General features: G+C 44.8%; 1 long non-coding RNA gene across 3 annotated transcripts; it reads right to left on the reverse strand.

Annotated features, from left to right (window-relative positions):
- Positions 1–11,039: 11,039 nt before the first annotated feature.
- On the reverse strand, positions 11,040–13,001 carry LOC127911958 (uncharacterized). Of its 3 annotated transcripts, XR_008079872.1 has the most exons (5): positions 12,529–13,001; positions 12,353–12,440; positions 12,177–12,308; positions 12,045–12,132; positions 11,040–11,956 (listed from the first exon to the last, which is right to left on the reverse strand). It is a non-coding gene; the product is annotated as an uncharacterized LOC127911958 (long non-coding RNA). The 3 variants fall into 3 exon arrangements; XR_008079870.1 differs by lacking the exon at positions 12,529–13,001 and having other exon boundaries at positions 12,353–12,517; XR_008079871.1 differs by lacking the exons at positions 12,045–12,132; positions 12,529–13,001 and having other exon boundaries at positions 12,353–12,517.
- Between the last annotated feature and the right edge of the window lie 11,428 nt (positions 13,002–24,429).

Raw genomic sequence — 24,429 nt, forward strand, 5'->3', positions numbered from 1 at the left:
GACATCCATCAAAGATTAATTTTGGAATCAACCAATGCTTGAAACCATAGGCCTGTATTGTCTATTTCTGGTTGAATCCAGGGTTGAATTGAAACAATAGCTCTGTTTAGTGACTATTGAATTATGCCATTTGTGGGCAATTAGACATTCAATAGACACAATTAGTTATATACATACGAAAATCATAAGTGGCACACAGATCGTTTGAAGTGGTAGGATGAATTGTAAATAGACACTCGACACAAAAAAGGTTCCCAACCGCTGCTCTAAATGCCCTTTACTCCACACACAGAAACCCATACTAGTCCCTCCCTAATCCTCCCTTTGGCAAATCAGACCATAACTCCATACTCCTGCTTCCTGTTTACAAGCAAAAACTCAAACAGGAAGTACCAGTGACACTGTCTATACTGAACTGGTCCGATGAAGCGGATGCTAAGCTACAGGACTGTTTCGCTAGCACAGACTGGAATATGTTCCGGGATTCATGTGATAACATTGAGGAGTTTTACACATCAGTCACCGGCTTCATTAATATGTGCATCGATGACGTCGTCCCCACGTCGTCGGTTACTATAGGACACACGGTCAACAGGTTACTACGACAACACATTCATCACATCAGCCAAGTCTCACTTCAGCCCAAAGCACATACGTGCAAGACAGCAATCAAATGGTATACACAAGATCAAATGGTATAAACTAGATTAAATGGTATACACTAGATGAGATGGTATGAACTAGATTAAATGGTATACACTAGATTAAATGGTATACACTAGATTAAATGGTATACACTAGATTAAATGGTATAAACTAGAACTAGATTAAATGGTATAAACTAGATTAAATGGTATACACTAGATTAAATGGTATGAACTAGATTAAATGGTATGAACTAGATTAAATGGTATACACTAGATTAATTGGTATGAACTAGATTAAATGGTATGAACTAGATTAAATGGTATACACTAGATTAAATGGTATGAACTAGATTACATGGTATACACTAGATTAATTGGTATGAACTAGATTAAATGGTATGAACTAGATTAAATGGTATGAACTAGATTAAATGGTATACACTAGATGAATTGGTATGAACTAGATTAAATCGTATGAACTAGATTAAATGGTATACACTAGATTAATTGGTATGAACTAGATTAAATGGTATGAACTAGATTAAATGGTATACACTAGATTAAATGGTATGAACTAGATTAAATGGTATGAACTAGATTAAATGGTATACACTAGATTAATTGGTATGAACTAGATTAAATGGTATACACTAGATTAAATGGTATGAACTAGATTAAATGGTATGAACTAGATTAAATGGTATACACTAGATTAATTGGTATGAACTAGATTAAATCGTATGAACTAGATTAAATGATATACACTAGATTAATTGGTATGAACTAGATTAAATCGTATGAACTAGATTAAATGGTATACACTAGATTAATTGGTATGAACTAGATTAAATCGTATGAACTAGATTAAATGATATACACTAGATTAAATGGTATACACTAGATTAAATGGTATGAACTAGATTAAATGGTATACACTAGATTAAATGGTATACACTAGATTAAATGGTATACACTAGATTAAATGGTATACACTAGATTAAATGGTATACACTAGATTAAATGGTATACACTAGATTAAATGGTATACACTCGTGGATCATTGATAAATGTGTTATTTCAACAGAAGAGTCCAAGTGAATGTGGACCTGACTGACACCTACACCTGTCTGTTTACCTCTCATTATGAATATGTTGTTGTGTTGACCCCAGGGAAGCATTACCTGTTGTTATGGATACGTTGTGTTGACCCCAGAGAGAAGCATTACCTGTTGTTATGGATACGTTGTGTTGACCCCAGAGAAGCATTACCTGTTGTTGTGTTGACCCCAGAGAAGCATTACCTGTTGTTGTGTTGACCCCAGGGAAGCATTACCTGTTGTTATGGATACGTTGTGTTGACCCCAGAGAAGCATTACCTGTTGTTGTGTTGACCCCAGAGAAGCATTACCTGTTGTTGTGTTGACCCCAGGGAAGCATTACCTGTTGTTGTGTTGACTCCAGAGACGAGCATTACCTGTTGTTGTGTTGACCACAGAGACAAGCATTACCTGTTGTTGTGTTGACCCCAGAGACAAGAAGCATTACCTGTTGTTGTGTTGACTCCAGAGACGAGCATTACCTGTTGTTGTGTTGACCACAGAGACAAGCATTACCTGTTGTTGTGTTGACCCCAGAGACGAGCATTACCTGTTGTTGTGTTGACCACAGAGACAAGCATTACCTGTTGTTGTGTTGACTCCAGAGACGAGCATTACCTGTTGTTGTGTTGACCCCAGAGACAAGCATTACCTGTTGTTGTGTTGACCCCAGAGACGAGCATTACCTGTTGTTGTGTTGACCACAGAGACAAGCATTACCTGTTGTTGTGTTGACCCCAGAGATGAGCATTACCTGTTGTTGTGTTGACCCCAGAGACAAGCATTACCTGTTGTTGTGTTGACTCCAGAGACGAGCATTACCTGTTGTTGTGTTGACCACAGAGACAAGCATTACCTGTTGTTGTGTTGACCCCAGGGAAGCATTACCTGTTGTTGTGTTGACTCCAGAGACGAGCATTACCTGTTGTTGTGTTGACCACAGAGACAAGCATTACCTGTTGTTGTGTTGACCCCAGAGACAAGCATTACCTGTTGTTGTGTTGACCCCAGAGACAAGCATTACCTGTTGTTGTGTTGACCCCAGAGACGAGCATTACCTGTTGTTGTGTTGACCCCAGAGACAAGCATTACCTGTTGTTGTGTTGACCCCAGAGACAAGCATTACCTGTTGTTGTGTTGACCCCAGAGACAAGCATTACCTGTTGTTGTGTTGACCCCAGAGACAAGCATTACCTGTTGTTGTGTTGACCCCAGAGACGAGCATTACCTGTTGTTGTGTTGACCCCAGAGACAAGCATTACCTGTTGTTGTGTTGACCCCAGAGACAAGCATTACCTGTTGTTGTGTTGACCCCAGAGACAAGAAGCATTACCTGTTGTTGTGTTGACCCCAGAGACAAGCATTACCTGTTGTTGTGTTGACCCCAGAGAGAAGCATTACCTGTTGTTATGGATACGCTGTGTTGACCCCAGAGAGAAGCATTACCTGTTGTTATGGATACGTTGTGTTGATCCCAGAGAGAAGCATTACCTGTTGTTATGGATACGCTGTGTTGACTCCAGAGAGAAGCATTACCTGTTGTTATGGATACATTGTGTTGACCCCAGAGAGAAGCATTACCTGTTGTTATGGATACGTTGTGTTGACCCCAGAGAGAAGCATTACCTGTTGTTATGGATACGTTGTGTTGACTCCAGAGAGAAGCATTACCTGTTGTTATGGATACGTTGTGTTGACCCCAGAGAGAACCATTACCTGTTGTTATGGATACGTTGTGTTGACTCCAGAGAGAAGCATTACCTGTTGTTATGGATACGTTGTGTTGACTCCAGAGAGAAGCATTACCTGTTGTTATGGATACGTTGTGTTGACCCCAGAGAGAAGCATTACCTGTTGTTATGGATACGTTGTGTTGACCCCAGAGAGAAGCATTACCTGTTGTTATGGATACGTTGTTTTGACCCCAGAGAGAAGCATTACCTGTTGTTATGGATACGTTGTGTTGACCCCAGAGAGAAGCATTACCTGTTGTTATGGATACGTTGTGTTGACTCCAGAGAGAAGCATTACCTGTTGTTATGGATACGCTGTGTTGACCCCAGAGAGAAGCATTACCTGTTGTTATGGATACGTTGTGTTGACTCCAGAGAGAAGCATTACCTGTTGTTATGGATACGTTGTGTTGACCCCAGAGAGAAGCATTACCTGTTGTTATGGATACGTTGTGTTGACTCCAGAGAGAACCATTACCTGTTGTTATGGATACGTTGTGTTGACTCCAGAGAGAACCATTACCTGTTGTTATGGATACGCTGTGTTGACCCCAGAGAGAAGCATTACCTGTTGTTATGGATACGTTGTGTTGACTCCAGAGAGAACCATTACCTGTTGTTATGGATACGTTTTGTTGACTCCAGAGAGAAGCATTACCCGTTGTTATGGATACGTTGTGTTGACTCCAGAGAGAAGCATTACCTGTTGTTATGGATACGCTGTGTTGACTCCAGAGAGAAGCATTACCTGTTGTTATGGATACGTTGTGTTGACTCCAGAGAGAAGCATTACCTGTTGTTATGGATACGTTGTGTTGACTCCAGAGAGAACCATTACCTGTTGTTATGGATACGCTGTGTTGACCCCAGTGAGAAGCATTACCTGTTGTTATGGATACGTTGTGTTGACTCCAGAGAGAAGCATTACCTGTTGTTATGGATACGTTGTGTTGACCCCAGAGAGAAGCATTACCTGTTGTTATGGATACGTTGTGTTGACCCCAGAGAGAAGCATTACCTGTTGTTATGGATACGTTGTGTTGACCCCAGAGAGAAGCATTACCTGTTGTTATGGATACGTTGTGTTGACCCCAGAGAGAAGCATTACCTGTTGTTATGGATACGTTGTGTTGACCCCAGAGAGAAGCATTACTTGTTGTTATGGATACATTGTGTTGACTCCAGAGAGAAGCATTACCTGTTGTTATGGATACATTGTGTTGACTCCAGAGAGAAGCATTACCTGTTGTTATGGATACGTTGTGTTGACTCCAGAGAGAAGCATTACCTGTTGTTATGGATACGTTGCGTTGACCCCAGAGAGAAGCATTACCTGTTGTTATGGATACGATGTGTTGACCCCAGAGAGAACCATTACCTGTTGTTATGGATACGCTGTGTTGACCCCAGAGAGAAGCATTACCTGTTGTTATGGATACGTTGTGTTGACCCCAGAGAGAAGCATTACCTGTTGTTATGGATACGTTGTTTTGACCCCAGAGAGAAGCATTACCTGTTGTTATGGATACGTTGTGTTGACTCCAGAGAGAAGCATTACCTGTTGTTATGGATACGCTGTGTTGACTCCAGAGAGAAGCATTACCTGTTGTTATGGATACGCTGTGTTGACTCCAGAGAGAACCATTACCTGTTGTTATGGATACGCTGTGTTGACTCCAGAGAGAAGCATTACCTGTTGTTATGGATACGCTGTGTTGACTCCAGAGAGAAGCATTACCTGTTGTTATGGATACGCTGTGTTGACCCCAGAGAGAAGCATTACCTGTTGTTATGGATACGCTGTGTTGACTCCAGAGAGAAGCATTACCTGTTGTTATGGATACATTGTGTTGACTCCAGAGAGAAGCATTACCTGTTGTTATGGATACGCTGTGTTGACCCCAGAGAGAAGCATTACCTGTTGTTATGGATACGTTGTGTTGACTCCAGAGAGAAGCATTACCTGTTGTTATGGATACGCTGTGTTGACTCCAGAGAGAAGCATTACCTGTTCTTATGGATACGTTGTGTTGACCCCAGAGAGAAGCATTACCTGTTGTTATGGATACGCTGTGTTGACTCCAGAGAGAAGCATTACCTGTTGTTATGGATACGCTGTGTTGACTCCAGAGAGAAGCATTACCTGTTGTTATGGATACGTTGTGTTGACCCCAGAGAGAACCATTACCTGTTGTTATGGATACGCTGTGTTGACCCCAGAGAGAAGCATTACCTGTTGTTATGGATACGTTGTGTTGACCCCAGAGAGAACCATTACCTGTTGTTATGGATACGCTGTGTTGACCCCAGAGAGAACCATTACCTGTTGTTATGGATACGTTGTGTTGACCCCAGAGAGAACCATTACCTGTTGTTATGGATACGCTGTGTTGACCCCAGAGAGAACCATTACCTGTTGTTATGGATACGTTGTGTTGACCCCAGAGAGAACCATTACCTGTTGTTATGGATACGCTGTGTTGACCCCAGAGAGAACCATTACCTGTTGTTATGGATACGCTGTGTTGACTCCAGAGAGAAGCATTACCTGTTGTTATGGATACGCTGTGTTGACTCCAGAGAGAAGCATTACCTGTTGTTATGGATACGTTGTGTTGACCCCAGAGAGAACCATTACCTGTTGTTATGGATACGCTGTGTTGACCCCAGAGAGAACCATTACCTGTTGTTATGGATACGTTGTGTTGACTCCAGAGAGAACCATTACCTGTTGTTATGGATACGTTGTGTTGACTCCAGAGAGAACCATTACCTGTTGTTATGGATACGCTGTGTTGACTCCAGAGAGAACCATTACCTGTTGTTATGGATACGTTGTGTTGACTCCAGAGAGAACCATTACCTGTTGTTATGGATACGTTGTGTTGACCCCAGAGAGAACCATTACCTGTTGTTATGGATACGCTGTGTTGACTCCAGAGAGAAGCATTACCTGTTGTTATGGATACGCTGTGTTGACTCCAGAGAGAAGCATTACCTGTTGTTATGGATACGTTGTGTTGACCCCAGAGAGAACCATTACCTGTTGTTATGGATACGCTGTGTTGACTCCAGAGAGAACCATTACCTGTTGTTATGGATACGCTGTGTTGACTCCAGAGAGAACCATTACCTGTTGTTATGGATACGTTGTGTTGACCCCAGAGAGAACCATTACCTGTTGTTATGGATACGCTGTGTTGACCCCAGAGAGAAGCATTACCTGTTGTTATGGATACGCTGTGTTGACTCCAGAGAGAACCATTACCTGTTGTTATGGATACGTTGTGTTGACTCCAGAGAGAACCATTACCTGTTGTTATGGATACGCTGTGTTGACTCCAGAGAGAACCATTACCTGTTGTTATGGATACGTTGTGTTGACCCCAGAGAGAACCATTACCTGTTGTTATGGATACGCTGTGTTGACCCCAGAGAGAACCATTACCTGTTGTTATGGATACGCTGTGTTGACTCCAGAGAGAACCATTACCTGTTGTTATGGATACGTTGTGTTGACTCCAGAGAGAACCATTACCTGTTGTTATGGATACGCTGTGTTGACTCCAGAGAGAACCATTACCTGTTGTTATGGATACGTTGTGTTGACCCCAGAGAGAACCATTACCTGTTGTTATGGATACGTTGTGTTGACTCCAGAGAGAACCATTACCTGTTGTTATGGATACGTTGTGTTGACTCCAGAGAGAACCATTACCTGTTGTTATGGATACGTTGTGTTGACCCCAGAGAGAACCATTACCTGTTGTTATGGATACGTTGTGTTGACTCCAGAGAGAACCATTACCTGTTGTTATGGATACGTTGTGTTGACTCCAGAGAGAACCATTACCTGTTGTTATGGATACGTTGTGTTGACCCCAGAGAGAACCATTACCTGTTGTTATGGATACGTTGTGTTGACTCCAGAGAGAACCATTACCTGTTGTTATGGATACGTTGTGTTGACCCCAGAGAGAACCATTACCTGTTGTTATGGATACGTTGTGTTGACCCCAGAGAGAACCATTACCTGTTGTTATGGATACGTTGTGTTGACTCCAGAGAGAACCATTACCTGTTGTTATGGATACGCTGTGTTGACCCCAGAGAGAACCATTACCTGTTGTTATGGATACGTTGTGTTGACCCCAGAGAGAACCATTACCTGTTGTTATGGATACGTTGTGTTGACTCCAGAGAGAACCATTACCTGTTGTTATGGATACGTTGTGTTGACCCCAGAGAGAACCATTACCTGTTGTTATGGATACGTTGTGTTGACCCCAGAGAGAACCATTACCTGTTGTTATGGATACGTTGTGTTGACTCCAGAGAGAACCATTACCTGTTGTTATGGATACGCTGTGTTGACCCCAGAGAGAACCATTACCTGTTGTTATGGATACGTTGTGTTGACTCCAGAGAGAACCATTACCTGTTGTTATGGATACGTTGTGTTGACCCCAGAGAGAACCATTACCTGTTGTTATGGATACGTTGTGTTGACCCCAGAGAGAACCATTACCTGTTGTTATGGATACGTTGTGTTGACTCCAGAGAGAACCATTACCTGTTGTTATGGATACGTTGTGTTGACTCCAGAGAGAACCATTACCTGTTGTTATGGATACGTTGTGTTGACTCCAGAGAGAACCATTACCTGTTGTTATGGATACGTTGTGTTGACTCCAGAGAGAAGCATTACCTGTTGTTATGGATACGTTGTGTTGACTCCAGAGAGAACCATTACCTGTTGTTATGGATACGTTGTGTTGACTCCAGAGAGAACCATTACCTGTTGTTATGGATACGTTGTGTTGACTCCAGAGAGAAGCATTACCTGTTGTTATGGATACGTTGTGTTGACCCCAGAGAGAACCATTACCTGTTGTTATGGATACGTTGTGTTGACCCCAGAGAGAACCATTACCTGTTGTTATGGATACGTTGTGTTGACCCCAGAGAGAACCATTACCTGTTGTTATGGATACGTTGTGTTGACCCCAGAGAGAACCATTACCTGTTGTTATGGATACGTTGTGTTGACTCCAGAGAGAACCATTACCTGTTGTTATGGATACGTTGTGTTGACTCCAGAGAGAACCATTACCTGTTGTTTTGGATACGTTGTGTTGACCCCAGAGAGAACCATTACCTGTTGTTATGGATACGTTGTGTTGACTCCAGAGAGAAGCATTACCTGTTGTTATGGATACGTTGTGTTGACCCCAGAGAGAACCATTACCTGTTGTTATGGATACGTTGTGTTGACTCCAGAGAAGCATTACCTGTTGTTATGGATACGCTGTGTTGACTCCAGAGAGAAGCATTACCTGTTGTTATGGATACGTTGTGTTGACCCCAGAGAGAACCATTACCTGTTGTTATGGATACGTTGTGTTGACCCCAGAGAGAACCATTACCTGTTGTTATGGATACGTTGTGTTGACCCCAGAGAGAACCATTACCTGTTGTTATGGATACGTTGTGTTGACCCCAGAGAGAACCATTACCTGTTGTTATGGATACGTTGTGTTGACCCCAGAGAGAACCATTACCTGTTGTTATGGATACGTTGTGTTGACCCCAGAGAGAACCATTACCTGTTGTTATGGATACGTTGTGTTGACCCCAGAGAGAACCATTACCTGTTGTTATGGATACGTTGTGTTGACCCCAGAGAGAACCATTACCTGTTGTTATGGATACGTTGTGTTGACCCCAGAGAGAACCATTACCTGTTGTTATGGATACGTTGTGTTGACCCCAGAGAGAACCATTACCTGTTGTTATGGATACGTTGTGTTGACCCCAGAGAGAACCATTACCTGTTGTTATGGATACGTTGTGTTGACTCCAGAGAGAACCATTACCTGTTGTTATGGATACGTTGTGTTGACTCCAGAGAGAACCATTACCTGTTGTTATGGATACGTTGTGTTGACCCCAGAGAGAACCATTACCTGTTGTTATGGATACGTTGTGTTGACCCCAGAGAGAACCATTACCTGTTGTTATGGATACGTTGTGTTGACCCCAGAGAGAACCATTACCTGTTGTTATGGATACGTTGTGTTGACCCCAGAGAGAACCATTACCTGTTGTTATGGATACGTTGTGTTGACTCCAGAGAGAAGCATTACCTGTTGTTATGGATACGTTGTGTTGACTCCAGAGAGAAGCATTACCTGTTGTTATGGATACGTTGTGTTGACCCCAGAGAGAACCATTACCTGTTGTTATGGATACGTTGTGTTGACTCCAGAGAGAACCATTACCTGTTGTTATGGATACGTTGTGTTGACCCCAGAGAGAACCATTACCTGTTGTTATGGATACGTTGTGTTGACCCCAGAGAGAACCATTACCTGTTGTTATGGATACGTTGTGTTGACCCCAGAGAGAACCATTACCTGTTGTTATGGATACGTTGTGTTGACCCCAGAGAGAACCATTACCTGTTGTTATGGATACGTTGTGTTGACCCCAGAGAGAACCATTACCTGTTGTTATGGATACGTTGTGTTGACCCCAGAGAGAACCATTACCTGTTGTTATGGATACGCTGTGTTGACCCCAGAGAGAACCATTACCTGTTGTTATGGATACGTTGTGTTGACCCCAGAGAGAACCATTACCTGTTGTTATGGATACGTTGTGTTGACCCCAGAGAGAACCATTACCTGTTGTTATGGATACGTTGTGTTGACTCCAGAGAGAACCATTACCTGTTGTTATGGATACGTTGTGTTGACTCCAGAGAGAACCATTACCTGTTGTTATGGATACGTTGTGTTGACCCCAGAGAGAACCATTACCTGTTGTTATGGATACGTTGTGTTGACCCCAGAGAGAACCATTACCTGTTGTTATGGATACGCTGTGTTGACCCCAGAGAGAACCATTACCTGTTGTTATGGATACGTTGTGTTGACCCCAGAGAGAACCATTACCTGTTGTTATGGATACGTTGTGTTGACCCCAGAGAGAACCATTACCTGTTGTTATGGATACGTTGTGTTGACCCCAGAGAGAACCATTACCTGTTGTTATGGATACGTTGTGTTGACTCCAGAGAGAACCATTACCTGTTGTTATGGATACGTTGTGTTGACTCCAGAGAGAACCATTACCTGTTGTTATGGATACGATGTGTTGACTCCAGAGAGAACCATTACCTGTTGTTATGGATACGCTGTGTTGACTCCAGAGAGAACCATTACCTGTTGTTATGGATACGTTGTGTTGACTCCAGAGAGAACCATTACCTGTTGTTTTGCCAATTGGCAACCCATTCCTTATGGGATTAATTGACACAAACAAACTGTAGTAATTAAATGATAATTCTTATTCTGGTGTTATCTGCATGAAAGGTAAAAAACAATACATAATAGTAAATAAGGCTATCTAAACCATAATTACATCCTTAGGGCAGTAAAATAATATGCATACATATGTACATGTACAGTACCAGTCAAACAGTTTGGGACACACCTACTCATTCAAGGGTTTTTGTTTATTTTTTACTATTGTCTACATTGTAGAATAATAGTGAAGTTAACAACACTATGAAATAACACATGGAATCATATAGTAACCAAAAAAAGTGTTTAAAAAAATCGAAATCTATTTAGGATTTTTAGATAATTCAAAGTAGCCACCCTTAGGAATGCATTTGACGCTACACATCTCAGGTTGTATTTCCACACACCTTCTTGATTGAGTTTGCACCCTGCAGTCATCCGTTCCCACACTTCATCTTTTGGTGCGCTGCTTTGCATGTCTCTAATGTCTTGCAATGTGTCCAAGGTCTATTTCCTAATCAGTTTAGGTTCTCTTGGCAGTCGCCTTAAGCAGCTCTTTTAATCTGTAAAGATTTTTCCATGTGCTTTAATTTTCAAATCGCAACTTGTCCAGTTAAATGGAGAGCATACAGTAGAGCCATCACCTCTGGTCCATACTTCACAGGAGAGCATTCAGTAGAGCCATCACCTCTGGTCCATACTTCACAGGAGAGCATTCAGTAGAGCCATCACCTCTGGTCCATACTTCACAGGAGAGCATTCAGTAGAGCCATCACCTCTGGTCCATACTTCACAGGAGAGCATTCAGTAGAGCCATCACCTCTGGTCCATACTTCACAGGAGAGCATTCAGTAGAGCCATCACCTCTGGTCCATACTTCACAGGAGAGCATTCAGTAGAGCCATCACCTCTGGTCCATACTTCACAGGAGAGCATTCAGTAGAGCCATCACCTCTGGTCCATACTTCACAGGAGAGCATTCAGTAGAGCCATCACCTCTGGTCCATACTTCACAGGAGAGCATTCAGTAGAGCCATCACCTCTGGTCCATACTTCACAGGAGAGCATTCAGTAGAGCCATCACCTCTGGTCCATACTTCACAGGAGAGCATTCAGTAGAGCCATCACCTCTGGTCCATACTTCACAGGAGAGCATTCAGTAGAGCCATCACCTCTGGTCCATACTTCACAGGAGAGCATTCAGTAGAGCCATCACCCCTGGTCCATACTTCACAGGAGAGCATTCAGTAGAGCCATCACCTCTGGTCCATACTTCACAGGAGAGCATTCAGTAGAGCCATCACCTCTGGTCCATACTTCACAGGAGAGCATTCAGTAGAGCCATCACCTCTGGTCCATACTTCACAGGAGAGAATTCAGTAGAGCCATCACCTCTGGTCCATACTTCACAGGAGAGCATTCAGTAGAGCCATCACCTCTGGTCCATACTTCACAGGAGAGCATTCAGTAGAGCCATCACCTCTGGTCCATACTTCACAGGAGAGCATTCAGTAGAGCCATCACCTCTGGTCCATTCTTCACAGGAGAGCATTCAGTAGAGCCATCACCTCTGGTCCATACTTCACAGGAGAGCATTCAGTAGAGCCATCACCTCTGGTCCATACTTCACAGGAGAGCATTCAGTAGAGCCATCACCTCTGGTCCATACTTCACAGGAGAGCATTCAGTAGAGCCATCACCCCTGGTCCATACTTCACAGGAGAGCATTCAGTAGAGCCATCACCTCTGGTCCATACTTCACAGGAGAGCATTCAGTAGAGCCATCACCTCTGGTCCATACTTCACAGGAACTCCCAGTGATGTCATTAATCATGTTTTTCCATATTTTTCCAAAATCATGGGTAACGCCGAAAGCATACATTGAGTCTGTGTAGATATCAGCTGTTATTCCTTCAGCCTGTTTACATGTTTCTGTCAAAGCCACCAATTCTGCCACCTGTGCTGATGTTCCTGCAGGTAATGTGCCTTTCACTATCACATTGTCCATTGTAGTCACTGTCCAGCCCGCCTTCCTCACACCCCCATCCACAATGCTTGAACTGTCTGTGTCAAAGATGAACTCAGGGTTTTCCAAACAGATCAAATCAAATGTATTTATATAGCCCTTCGTACATCAGCTGATATCTCAAAGTGCTGTACAGAAACCCAGCCTAAAACCCCAAACAGCAAGCAATGCAGGTGTAGAAGCACAGTGGCTAGGAAAAACTCCCTAGAAAGGCCAAAACCTAGCTGTGACCTGTGCAGCTCCATTCATTGTCAAAAGAGTATGAACAGCATGTGGACACTTGATGGTAAGATGTTGATGGAGAACAAGCACCATCGACACAGCGACGTAAGTAGCCTGCATAGCTCTGAGACAGGGACCTCATCCCAACGCCACATCATCCAGTTTCTCTTCTGCTGAACGAGTCACATGGGAACCTGCACAACTCTGATAACAGATGGTGTATTATGTTGTTTGACATCTCTGTCCAGTCGTGACAGCCTGTCGATGATGTCGCCATAGTTTTGTCTCTCCCAGTCAGTAGTAACATCGTGTGTCTAACCACCTCTGATCTAAATCTTTTTCAAATTTGACAAAAAGTTTTTGAACACATCTCTCTCCAATTGTTGGTTGCGTTGGTCAGACACTTAAGGAAAACATGTTTGGCTCTCCATCCATCGGCCACATCTTGCTCTTCACCACCCACAGCTCTATAAACCTGGTCTTCATGTACACCATGTTCACGTTTGTTCAAAACAAAGGCTAACCGTGTGGAAGAGATTTAAACATTATTGTTGTGTATCAAGAATGACAAGCCACCAGGGTCTGACAAGTTGGATGGACAGTTACTGAGGATAATAGCGGACGATTTTGCCACATCTTCATTCTAAGCCTACTAGAGAGTGTGTCCCCTCAGGCCTGGAGGGAAGCTAAAGTCATTCTGCTACCTAAGAATAGTAAAGCCCCTTTTACTGGCTCAAATAGCCAACCAATCAGCTTGTTACCAACCCTTAGCAAACTTCTGGAAAAAATGGTGTTTGACCAGATACAATGCTATTTTACAGTAAACAAAAAAACACTTTTAGGGAAGGACATTCAACAGGCACAGCCCTTACACAAATGACTGATGATTGGCTGAGAGAAACTGATGATAAAAAGATTGGGGGGCTCTCTTGTTAGACTTCAGTGCAGCTTTTGATATTATCGATCATAGTCTGCTGCTGGAAAAACGTATGTGTTATGGCTTTACACCCCCTGCTATAATGTGGATAAAGAGTTACCTGTCTAACAGAACACAGAGGGTGTTATGGCTTTACACCCCCTGCTATAATGTGGATAAAGAGTTACCTGTCTAACAGAACACAGAGGGTGTTATGGCTTTACACCCCCTGCTATAATGTGGATAAAGAGTTACCTGTCTAACAGAACACAGAGGGTGTTATGGCTTTACACCCCCTGCTATAATGTGGATAAAGAGTTACCTGTCTAACAGAACACAGAGGGTGTTATGGCTTTACACCCTCTGCTATAATGTGGATAAAGAGTTACCTGTCTAACAGAACACAGAGGGTGTTATGGCTTTACACCCTCTGCTATAATGTGGATAAAGAGTTACCTGTCTAACAGAACACAGAGGGTGTTATGGCTTCACACCCCCTGCTATAATGTGGATGAAGAGTTAGCTGTCTAACAGAACACAGAGGGTGTTATGGCTTCACACCCCCTGCTATAATGTGGATAAAGAGTTACCTGTCTAACAGAACACAGACGGTGTTATGGCTTTACACCCCCTGCTATAATGTGGATAAAGAGTTACCTGTCTAACAGAACACAGACGGTGTTATGGCTTTACACCCCCTGCCATAATGTGGATAAAGAGTTACCTGTCTAACAGAACACAGACGGTGTTATGGCTTTACACCCCCTGCTATAATGTGGATAAAGAGTTACCTGTCTAACAGAACACAGAGGGTGTTCTTTAATGGAAGCCTATCAAATATAATCCAGTTAGAATCAGGAATTCCACAGGGCAGCTGTTTAGGCTTCAGACCCACATCTCACGGAGTCTTTCACCATTCATCCAACTGTTTTGGAGGTGCTGATTTGTGTGTGATTACTGTCACCGGGGGTTTGTCTTCACTCACTTTTACAGCCTGTGTTCTTGTTGGCCTAAGATATCGTTCGTCACCGCTGTCAGAATCTGTTGACTCAAGGCCAGGCAGTGCTGACCAGATGCCTGAAACCTGAGCAACTCAGCCTGAGGGTAGATTGAGGGAACAAAGAGCCCATAGGAGGAAGCCAAGTCTGCCTTCATGACCTTTGCCTCCTGTAATTGGAGGAATTTCGCCTTTCAAGATTTTTATCTGTTCACCAAGAGCCCTCAAACTCTCTCTGCAATGTCCTATCGTGATTATCAATAAATCATTTCTCATCCCTTTTTCTTACTTTGGATAATACAGTTAAAGACCATTGTGTCTTTTTTAATGAGTTAGACATTCTCTGTATTTTTCCCCAAGCATTTTGTATATCAGACGGATTTAATCTTAAATCTTAAATCAACAGAATATTTATTTATTATCTCTTGCCTACACTTCTCTACTTCAAAATGGTTATTCACTAGACAGTCAATTTAAAATATATTTTCATGTTCATATCCAGAGGAGCTGTTCCGCCCTTCTCCAGAGTGGTTTTCTCACTTAAAATGGCATTAACTTCAAAATATGTATAATATATAATACCGTTCAGAAGTTTGGGGTCATTTAGAAATGTCCTTGTTTTTTAAATAAAAGCACATTTTTTGTCCATTAAAATAATATCAAATTGATCAGAAATACAGTGTAGACATTGTTAATGTTGTAAATGAATCTGCTGATTTTTAATGGAATATCTACATAGGTGTACAGAGGCCCATTATCAGCAACCATCACTCCTGTGTTCCAATGGCACGTTGTGTTAGCTAATCCAAGTTTATCATTTTAAAAGGCTAATTGATCATTAGAAAACCCTTTCACAATTATGTTAGCACAGCTAAAAACTGTTGTTCTGATTGAAAAAGCAATAATACTGCCCTTTTTTTAGACTAGTTGAGTGTCTGGAGCGTCAGCATTTGTGGGTTCAATTACAGGCTCAAAATGTCCAGAAACAAAGTACTTTCTTCTGAAACTCGTCAGTCGATTCTTGTTCTGAGAAATGAAGACGATTCGATGCGAGCAATTTCCAAGAAACTGAAGATCTCGTCCAACGCTGTGTACTACTCCTTTCACAGAACTGCGCAAACTGGCACTAAGCAGAATAGAAAGAGGAGTGGGAGGCCCCGGTGCACAACTGAGCAAGAGGACAAGTGCATTAGAGTGTCTAGTTTGAGAAACAGACGCCTCACAAGTCCTCAACTGGCAGCTTCATTAAATAGTACCTGCAAAACACCAGTCTCAACATCAACAGTGAAGAGGCGACTCCGGGATGTTGGCCTTCTAGGCAGAGTTGCAAAGAAAAAGTCATATCTCAGACTGGCCAATAAAAAGTGAAGATTGGACTGGGCAAAAGAACACAGACACTGGACAGAGGAACTCTGTTTTGTGCTTCTGCCATGTTGTGTTGCTACCATGTTGTTGTCATGTTGTGCTGCTACCATGTTATTCTGATACCATGTTGTGCTGCTGCCATGTTGTGCTGCTACCATGTTATGCTGCTACCATGTTATGCGGCTACCATGTTGTCCTGCTACCATGTCGTGCTGCTACCATGTTGTGCTGCTACCATGCTGTGCTGCCATGTTGTTCTTCTACCATGTTGTTCTGCTACCATGTTATTCTGCTACCATGTTGTGCTGCTGCCATGTTGTGCTGCTACCATGTTGTGCTGCTACCATGTTATCCTGCTACCATGTTGTGCTGCTACCATGTTGTGCTGCTGCCATGTTGTGCTGCTACCATGTTATCCTGCTGCCATGTTGTGCTGCTACTATGTTGTGCTGCTACTTTGTTATTCTGCTACCATGTTGTGCTGCTGCCATGTTGTGCTGCTGCCATGTTATGCTGCTACCATGTTATCCTGCTGCCATGTTGTGCTGCTACTATGTTATCCTGCTACCATGTTGTGCTGCTACCATGTTATCCTGCTGCCATGTTGTTCTGCTACCATGTTATCCTGCTGCCATGTTGTTCTGCTACCATGTTATCCTGCTGCCATGTTGTGCTGCTACCATGTTGTGCTGCTACCATGTTATCCTGCTACCATGTTGTGCTGCTACCATGTTATGCTGCTACCATGTTATGCTGCTACCATGTTGTGCTGCTACCATGTTATGCTGCTACCATGTTATCCTGCTACCATGTTATCCTGCTGCCATGTTGTGCTGCTACCATGTTATCCTGCTACCATGTTGTGCTGCTACCATGTTATCCTGCTACCATGTTATGCTGCTACCATGTTATTCTGCTACCATGTTATGCTGCTACCATGTTATTCTGCTACCATGTTATCCTGCTACCATGTTGTGCTGCTGCCATGTTGTGCTGCTACCATGTTATCCTGCTACCATGTTGTGCTGCTACCATGTTATCCTGCTACCATGTTGTGCTGCTACCATGTTATCCTGCTACCATGTTGTGCTGCTACCATGTTATCCTGCTACCATGTTGTGCTGCTACCATGTTATCCTGCTGCCATGTTGTTCTGCTACCATGTTATCCTGCTGCCATGTTGTGCTGCTACCATGTTATCCTGCTACCATGTTGTGCTGCTACCATGTTATCCTGCTACCATGTTATGCTGCTACCATGTTATTCTGCTACCATGTTATCCTGCTACCATGTTATTCTGCTACCATGTTATCCTGCTACCATGTTGTGCTGCTGCCATGTTGTGCTGCTACCATGTTATCCTGCTATCATGTTGTGCTGCTACCATGTTATCCTGCTACCATGTTGTGCTGCTATCATGTTATTCTGCTACCATGTTGTGCTGCTATCATGTTATCCTGCTACCATGTTGTTCTGCTACCATGTTATGCTGCTGCCATGTTGTGCTGCTACCATGTTGTTGTCATGTTGTGTTGCTGCCATGTTGTGCTGCTACCATGTTATTTTGCTACCATGTGCTGCTGCCATGTTGTGTTGCTGCCATGTTGTTGTCATGTTGTGTTGCTGCCATGTTGTTGTCATGTTGTGTTGCTACCATGTTGTTGTCATGTTGTGTTGCTGCCATGTTGTTGTCATGTTGTGTTGCTGCCATGTTGTTGTCATGTTGTGTTGCTACCATGTTGTTGTCATGTTGTGTTGCTGCCATGTTGTTGTCATGTTGTGTTGCTGCCATGTTGTTGTCATGTTGTGTTGCTGCCATGTTGTTGTCATGTTGTGTTGCTGCCATGTTGTTGTCATGTTGTGTTGCTGCCATGTTGTTGTCATGTTGTGTTGCTGCCATGTTGTTGTCATGTTGTGTTGTTGTCATGTTGTGTTGCTGCCATGTTGTGTTGCTACCATGTTGTTGTCATGTTGTGTTGCTACCATGTTGTTGTCATGTTGTGTTGCTGCCATGTTGTTGTCATGTTGTGTTGCTGCCATGTTGTGTTATCATGTGTTGTTGCCATGCTAACGTGTTGTCTTAGGTCTCTATGTAGTGTTGTGTTCTGTCTTGTCGTGATGTATGTTTTGTACTATATTTTTATTGAATAAAAAAATAATAAATGTATTCCGTCTCCGCAGGAGGCCTTTTGGTAGGGCATCATTGTAAATAAGACTCTAGGCTGCAATCGCTGCCAAAGGTGCTTCAGCAAAGTACAGAGTAGAATGGAAATGTGATATTCCAGTTTTTTATTTATAAATTTGCAAAAAAATGATCAAAATCTGTTTTTGGTTTGTCATTATGGGATATTGTGTGTCGATTGACTAGGGGGGGGAAACAATGTAATCTATTTTAGAATAAGGCTGTAACTTAACAAAATGTGGAAAAAGGGGTCTGAATACTTTCCGAATGACCTGTATTAGGGAGAGGCACATGGGCTACTAACAGCTAACTACACAACAAGAAAGCACTGAGCTCCGCTGAGACACCTGCCTTTGGAGCTGCCTGCCTCAAGAAAGCACTGAGCTCGGCTGAGACACCTGCCTTTGGAGCTGCCTGACTCAAGAAAGCACTGAGCTCGGCTGAGACACCTGCCTCTGGAGCTGCCTGCCTCAAGAAAGCACTGAGCTCGGCTGAGACACCTGCCTTTGGAGCTGCCTGCCTCAAGAAAGCACTGAGCTCGGCTGAGACACCTGCCTTTGGAGCTGCCTGACTCAAGAATGCACTGAGCTCAGCTGAGACACCTGCCTCTGGAGCTGCCTGCCTCAAGAAAGCACTGAGCTCGGCTGAGACACCTGCCTCTGGAGCTGCCTGCCTCAAGAAAGCACTGAGCTCGGCTGAGACACCTGCCTTTGGAGCTGCCTGACTCAAGAAAGCACTGAGCTCGGCTGAGACACCTGCCTCTGGAGCTGCCTGCCTCAAGAAAGCACTGAGCTCGGCTGAGACACCTGCCTCTGGAGCTGCCTGACCTCAAGAAAGCACTGAGCTCGGCTGAGACACCTGCCTCTGGAGCTGCCTGCCTCAAGAAAGCACTGAGCTCAGCTGAGACACCTGCCTCTGGAGCTGCCTGCCTCAAGAGCACTGCCTGACACAAAGAAAGCACTGAGCTCGGCTGAGACACCTGCCTCTGGAGCACTGAGCCTGCACCTGCCTCTGGAGCTGCCTGCCTCAAGAAAGCACTGAGCTCGGCTGAGACACCTGACTCTGGAGCTGCCTGACTCAAGAATGCACTGAGCTCGGATGAGACACCTGCCTTTGGAGCTGCCTGGCTCAAGAAAGCACTGAGCTCGGCTGAGACACCTGCCTTTGGAGCTGCCTGCCTCAAGAAAGCACTGAGCTCGGCTGAGACACCTGCCTTTGGAGCTGCCTGACTCAAGACAGAGACCATGTTCGTGTGATTTAAATGTTGTTTGCAAACTGATATGTGACACGTATTAATGCCAAAATAAACAGGCTTTAAAAAAAATAAACAGGTGGGGCTCAGAGCCCTGATTGACGGGTCACCACGAGATAACAGTAACATAATATTCCGTCTAATTTGAGTGTAATGAAGCCTGTTTCTTGTAATATTTTCTGTTCTCAGATACAGAGAGCTGTGAAAGCCTGTCTACAGATGAAGAGGTCCCAATGAAGAGCAGTGGCTCTCAGTCCTGGGGACTCAAAGGGGCCTGTCTACAGATGAAGAGGTCCCAATGAAGAGCAGTGGCTCTCAGTCCTGGGGACTCAAAGGGGCCTGTCTACAGATGAAGAGGTCCCAATGAAGAGCAGTGGCTCTCAGTCCTGGGGACTCAAAGGGGCCTGTCTACAGATGAAGAGGTCCCAATGAAGAGCAGTGGCTCTCAGTCCTGGTCCTGGGGACTCAAAGGGGCCTGTCTACAGATGAAGAGGTCCCAATGAAGAGCAGTGGCTCTCAGTCCTGGTCCTGGGGACTCAAAGGGGCCTGTCTACAGATGAAGAGGTCCCAATGAAGAGCAGTGGCTCTCAGTCCTGGGGACTCAAAGGGGCCTGTCTACAGATGAAGAGGTCCCAATGAAGAGCAGTGGCTCTCAGTCCTGGTCCTGGGGACTCAAAGGGGCCTGTCTACAGATGAAGAGGTCCCAATGAAGAGCAGTGGCTCTCAGTCCTGGTCCTGGGGACTCAAAAGGGCCTGTCTACAGATGAAGAGGTCCCAATGAAGAGCAGTGGCTCTCAGTCCTGGTCCTGGGGACTCAAAGGGGCCTGTCTACAGATGAAGAGGTCCCAATGAAGAGCAGTGGCTCTCAGTCCTGGGGACTCAAAGGGGCCTGTCTACAGATGAAGAGGTCCCAATGAAGAGCAGTGGCTCTCAGTCCTGGTCCTGGGGACTCAAAGGGGCCTGTCTACAGATGAAGAGGTCCCAATGAAGAGCAGTGGCTCTCAGTCCTGGGGACTCAAAGGGGCCTGTCTACAGATGAAGAGGTCCCAATGAAGAGCAGTGGCTCTCAGTCCTGGTCCTGGGGACTCAAAGGGGCCTGTCTACAGATGAAGAGGTCCCAATGAAGAGCAGTGGCTCTCAGTCCTGGGGACTCAAAGGGGCCTGTCTACAGATGAAGAGGTCCCAATGAAGAGCAGTGGCTCTCAGTCCTGGTCCTGGGGACTCAAAGGGGCCTGTCTACAGATGAAGAGGTCCCAATGAAGAGCAGTGGCTCTCAGTCCTGGTCCTGGGGACTCAAAAGGGCCTGTCTACAGATGAAGAGGTCCCAATGAAGAGCAGTGGCTCTCAGTCCTGGTCCTGGGGACTCAAAGGGGCCTGTCTACAGATGAAGAGGTCCCAATGAAGAGCAGTGGCTCTCAGTCCTGGGGACTCAAAGGGGCCTGTCTACAGATGAAGAGGTCCCAATGAAGAGCAGTGGCTCTCAGTCCTGGTCCTGGGGACTCAAAGGGGCCTGTCTACAGATGAAGAGGTCCCAATGAAGAGCAGTGGCTCTCAGTCCTGGGGACTCAAAGGGGCCTGTCTACAGATGAAGAGGTCCCAATGAAGAGCAGTGGCTCTCAGTCCTGGTCCTGGGGACTCAAAGGGGCCTGTCTACAGATGAAGAGGTCCCAATGAAGAGCAGAGGCTCTCAGTCCTGGTCCTGGGGACTCAAAGGGGCCTGTCTACAGATGAAGAGGTCCCAATGAAGAGCAGTGGCTCTCAGTCCTGGTCCTGGGGACTTGTTGTTGTTGCCTCAGGGGCCTGTCTACAGATGAAGAGGTCCCAATGAAGTATTCAGTGGATGCTGTCCTGGTCCTGGGGACTCAAATCACCCTGTCTACAGATGAAGAGGTCCCAATGAAGAAAAGCAGTGGCTCTCAGTCCTGGTCCTGGGGACTCAAAGGGGCCTGTCTACAGATGAAGAGGTCCCAATGAAGAGCAGTGGCTCTCAGTCCTGGGGACTCAAAGGGGCCTGTCTACAGATGAAGAGGTCCCAATGAAGAGCAGTGGCTCTCAGTCCTGGTCCTGGGGACTCAAAGGGGCCTGTCTACAGATGAAGAGGTCCCAATGAAGAGCAGTGGCTCTCAGTCCTGGGGACTCAAAGGGGCCTGTCTACAGATGAAGGGTCCCAATGAAGAGCAGTGGCTCTCAGTCCTGGTCCTGGGGACTCAAAGGGGCCTGTCTACAGATGAAGAGGTCCCAATGAAGAGCAGAGTTGCTCCCATCAGTCCTGTTGTTCCTGGGGACTCAAAGTTGTTCCTCCCCACCACCAGTTGTTCCTCCTACAGATGAAGAGAACAGATGAAGAGTTGTCCCCCATGAAGAGCAGTGGCTCTCAGTCCTGGGGACTCAAAGGGGCACATTGTTGTTGTTGCCTCAGCACTGCACAACTGATTCCAATGATCACGTCATCATCAAGCTTCCAGTGGTATTTATGTATTCATCTGTGATGCTGTCCTTGATGTGATCCTTCTGTATGTGTGCCCATCCAATGTTATCACCACTTCTTACAAGTTATATTATACTTTAGTCATATACAATGACCTGGTGATGTAAAACCAGTCCTCCCAAACACCACCAGTTGTTCTTCCATATTCTCCCATAACTTGTTCATTAACACCAGAGTTGTTCCTTCCAAAACCACCATGGCCGAACAGTTACACGTTGTTCCTCCCATTAACACTGCACCAGTTGTTCCTCCCATTAACACCACCAGTTGTTCCATTACCACCAGGCCATCCTCCCATGGGACTGTTCCTCCTGGAGGACCATTCACCACCAGTTGTTCCTCCCATTAACACCACCAGTTGTTCCTCCCATTAACCCTACCAGTTGTTCCTCCCATTAACACCACCAGTTGTTCCTCCCATGGTTCCTCCCACACCACCAGTTGTTCCTCCCATTAACACCACCAGTTGTTCCTCCCACCAGGAGTTGTTCCTCCCATTAACACCAGAGTTGTTCCTCCCAGAACACTGCTGTTCTCCCATTAACACAGGATGTTGTTCCTCCCATTAACACCACCAGTTGTTCCTCCCATTAACACCACCAGTTGTTCCTCCCATTAACACCACCAGTTGTTCCTCCCATTAACACCACCAGTTGTTCCTCCCATTAACACCACCAGTTGTTCCTCCCATTAACACCACCAGTTGTTCCTCCCATTAACACCACCAGTTGTTCCTCCCATTAACACCACCAGTTGTTCCTCCCATTAACACCACCAGTTGTTCCTCCCATTAACACCACCAGTTGTTCCTCCCATTAACACCACCAGTTGTTCCTCCCATTAACACCACCAGTTGTTCCTCCCATTAACACCACCAGTTGTTCCTCCCATTAACACCACCAGTTGTTCCTCCCATTAACACCACCAGTTGTTCCTCCCATTAACACCACCAGTTGTTGTTCCTCCCATTAACACCACCAGTTGTTCCTCCCATAACACCACCAGTTGTTCCTCCCATTAACACCACCAGTTGTTCCTCCCATTAACACCACCAGTTGTTCCTCCCATTAACACCATTGTTCCTCCCAACACCACCAGTTGTTCCTCCCATTAACACCACCAGTTGTTCCTCCCATTAACACCACCAGTTGTTCCTCCCATTAACACCACCAGTTGTTCCTCCCATTAACACCACCAGTTGTTCCTCCCATTAACACCACCAGTTGTTCCTCCCATTAACACCAGTTGTTCCTCCCATTAACACCAGTTGTTCCTCCCATTAACACCACCAGTTGTTCCTCCCATTAACACCACCAGTTGTTCCTCCCATTAACACCACCAGTTGTTCCTCCCATTAACACCACCAGTTGTTCCTCCCATTAACACCACCAGTTGTTCCTCCCATTAACACCACCACCAGTTGTTCCTCCCATTAACACCACCAGTTGTTCCTCCCATTAACACCACCAGTTGTTCCTCCCATTAACACCACCAGTTGTTCCTCCCATTAACCCAGTTGTTCATTAACACCACCAGTTGTTCCTCCCATTAACACCACCAGTTGTTCCTCCCATTAACACCACCAGTTGTTCCTCCCATTAACACCACCAGTTGTTCCTCCCATTAACACCACCAGTTGTTCCTCCCATTAACACCACCAGTTGTTCCTCCCATTAACACCACCAGTTGTTCCTCCCATTAACACCACCAGTTGTTCCTCCCATTAACACCACCAGTTGTTCCTCCCATTAACACCACCAGTTGTTCCTCCCATTAACACCACCAGTTGTTCCTCCCAGTTAACACACCACCAGTTGTTCCTTGTTCCTCCCATTAACACCACCAGTTGTTCCTCCCATTAACACCACCAGTTGTTCCTCCCATTAACACCACCAGTTGTTCCTCCCATTAACACCACCAGTTGTTCCTCCCATTAACACCACCAGTTGTTCCTCCCATTAACACCACCAGTTGTTCCTCCCATTAACACCACCAGTTGTTCCTCCCATTAACACCACCAGTTGTTCCTCCCATTAACACCACCAGTTGTTCCTCCCATTAACACCACCAGTTGTTCCTCCCATTAACACCACCAGTTGTTCCTCCCATTAACACCACCAGTTGTTCCTCCCATTAACACCACCAGTTGTTCCTCCCATTAACACCACCAGTTGTTCCTCCCATTAACACCACCAGT

Source organism: Oncorhynchus keta, chromosome 25 (assembly GCF_023373465.1).
Source record: "Oncorhynchus keta strain PuntledgeMale-10-30-2019 chromosome 25, Oket_V2, whole genome shotgun sequence".
Lineage (NCBI taxonomy): Eukaryota > Metazoa > Chordata > Actinopteri > Salmoniformes > Salmonidae > Oncorhynchus > Oncorhynchus keta.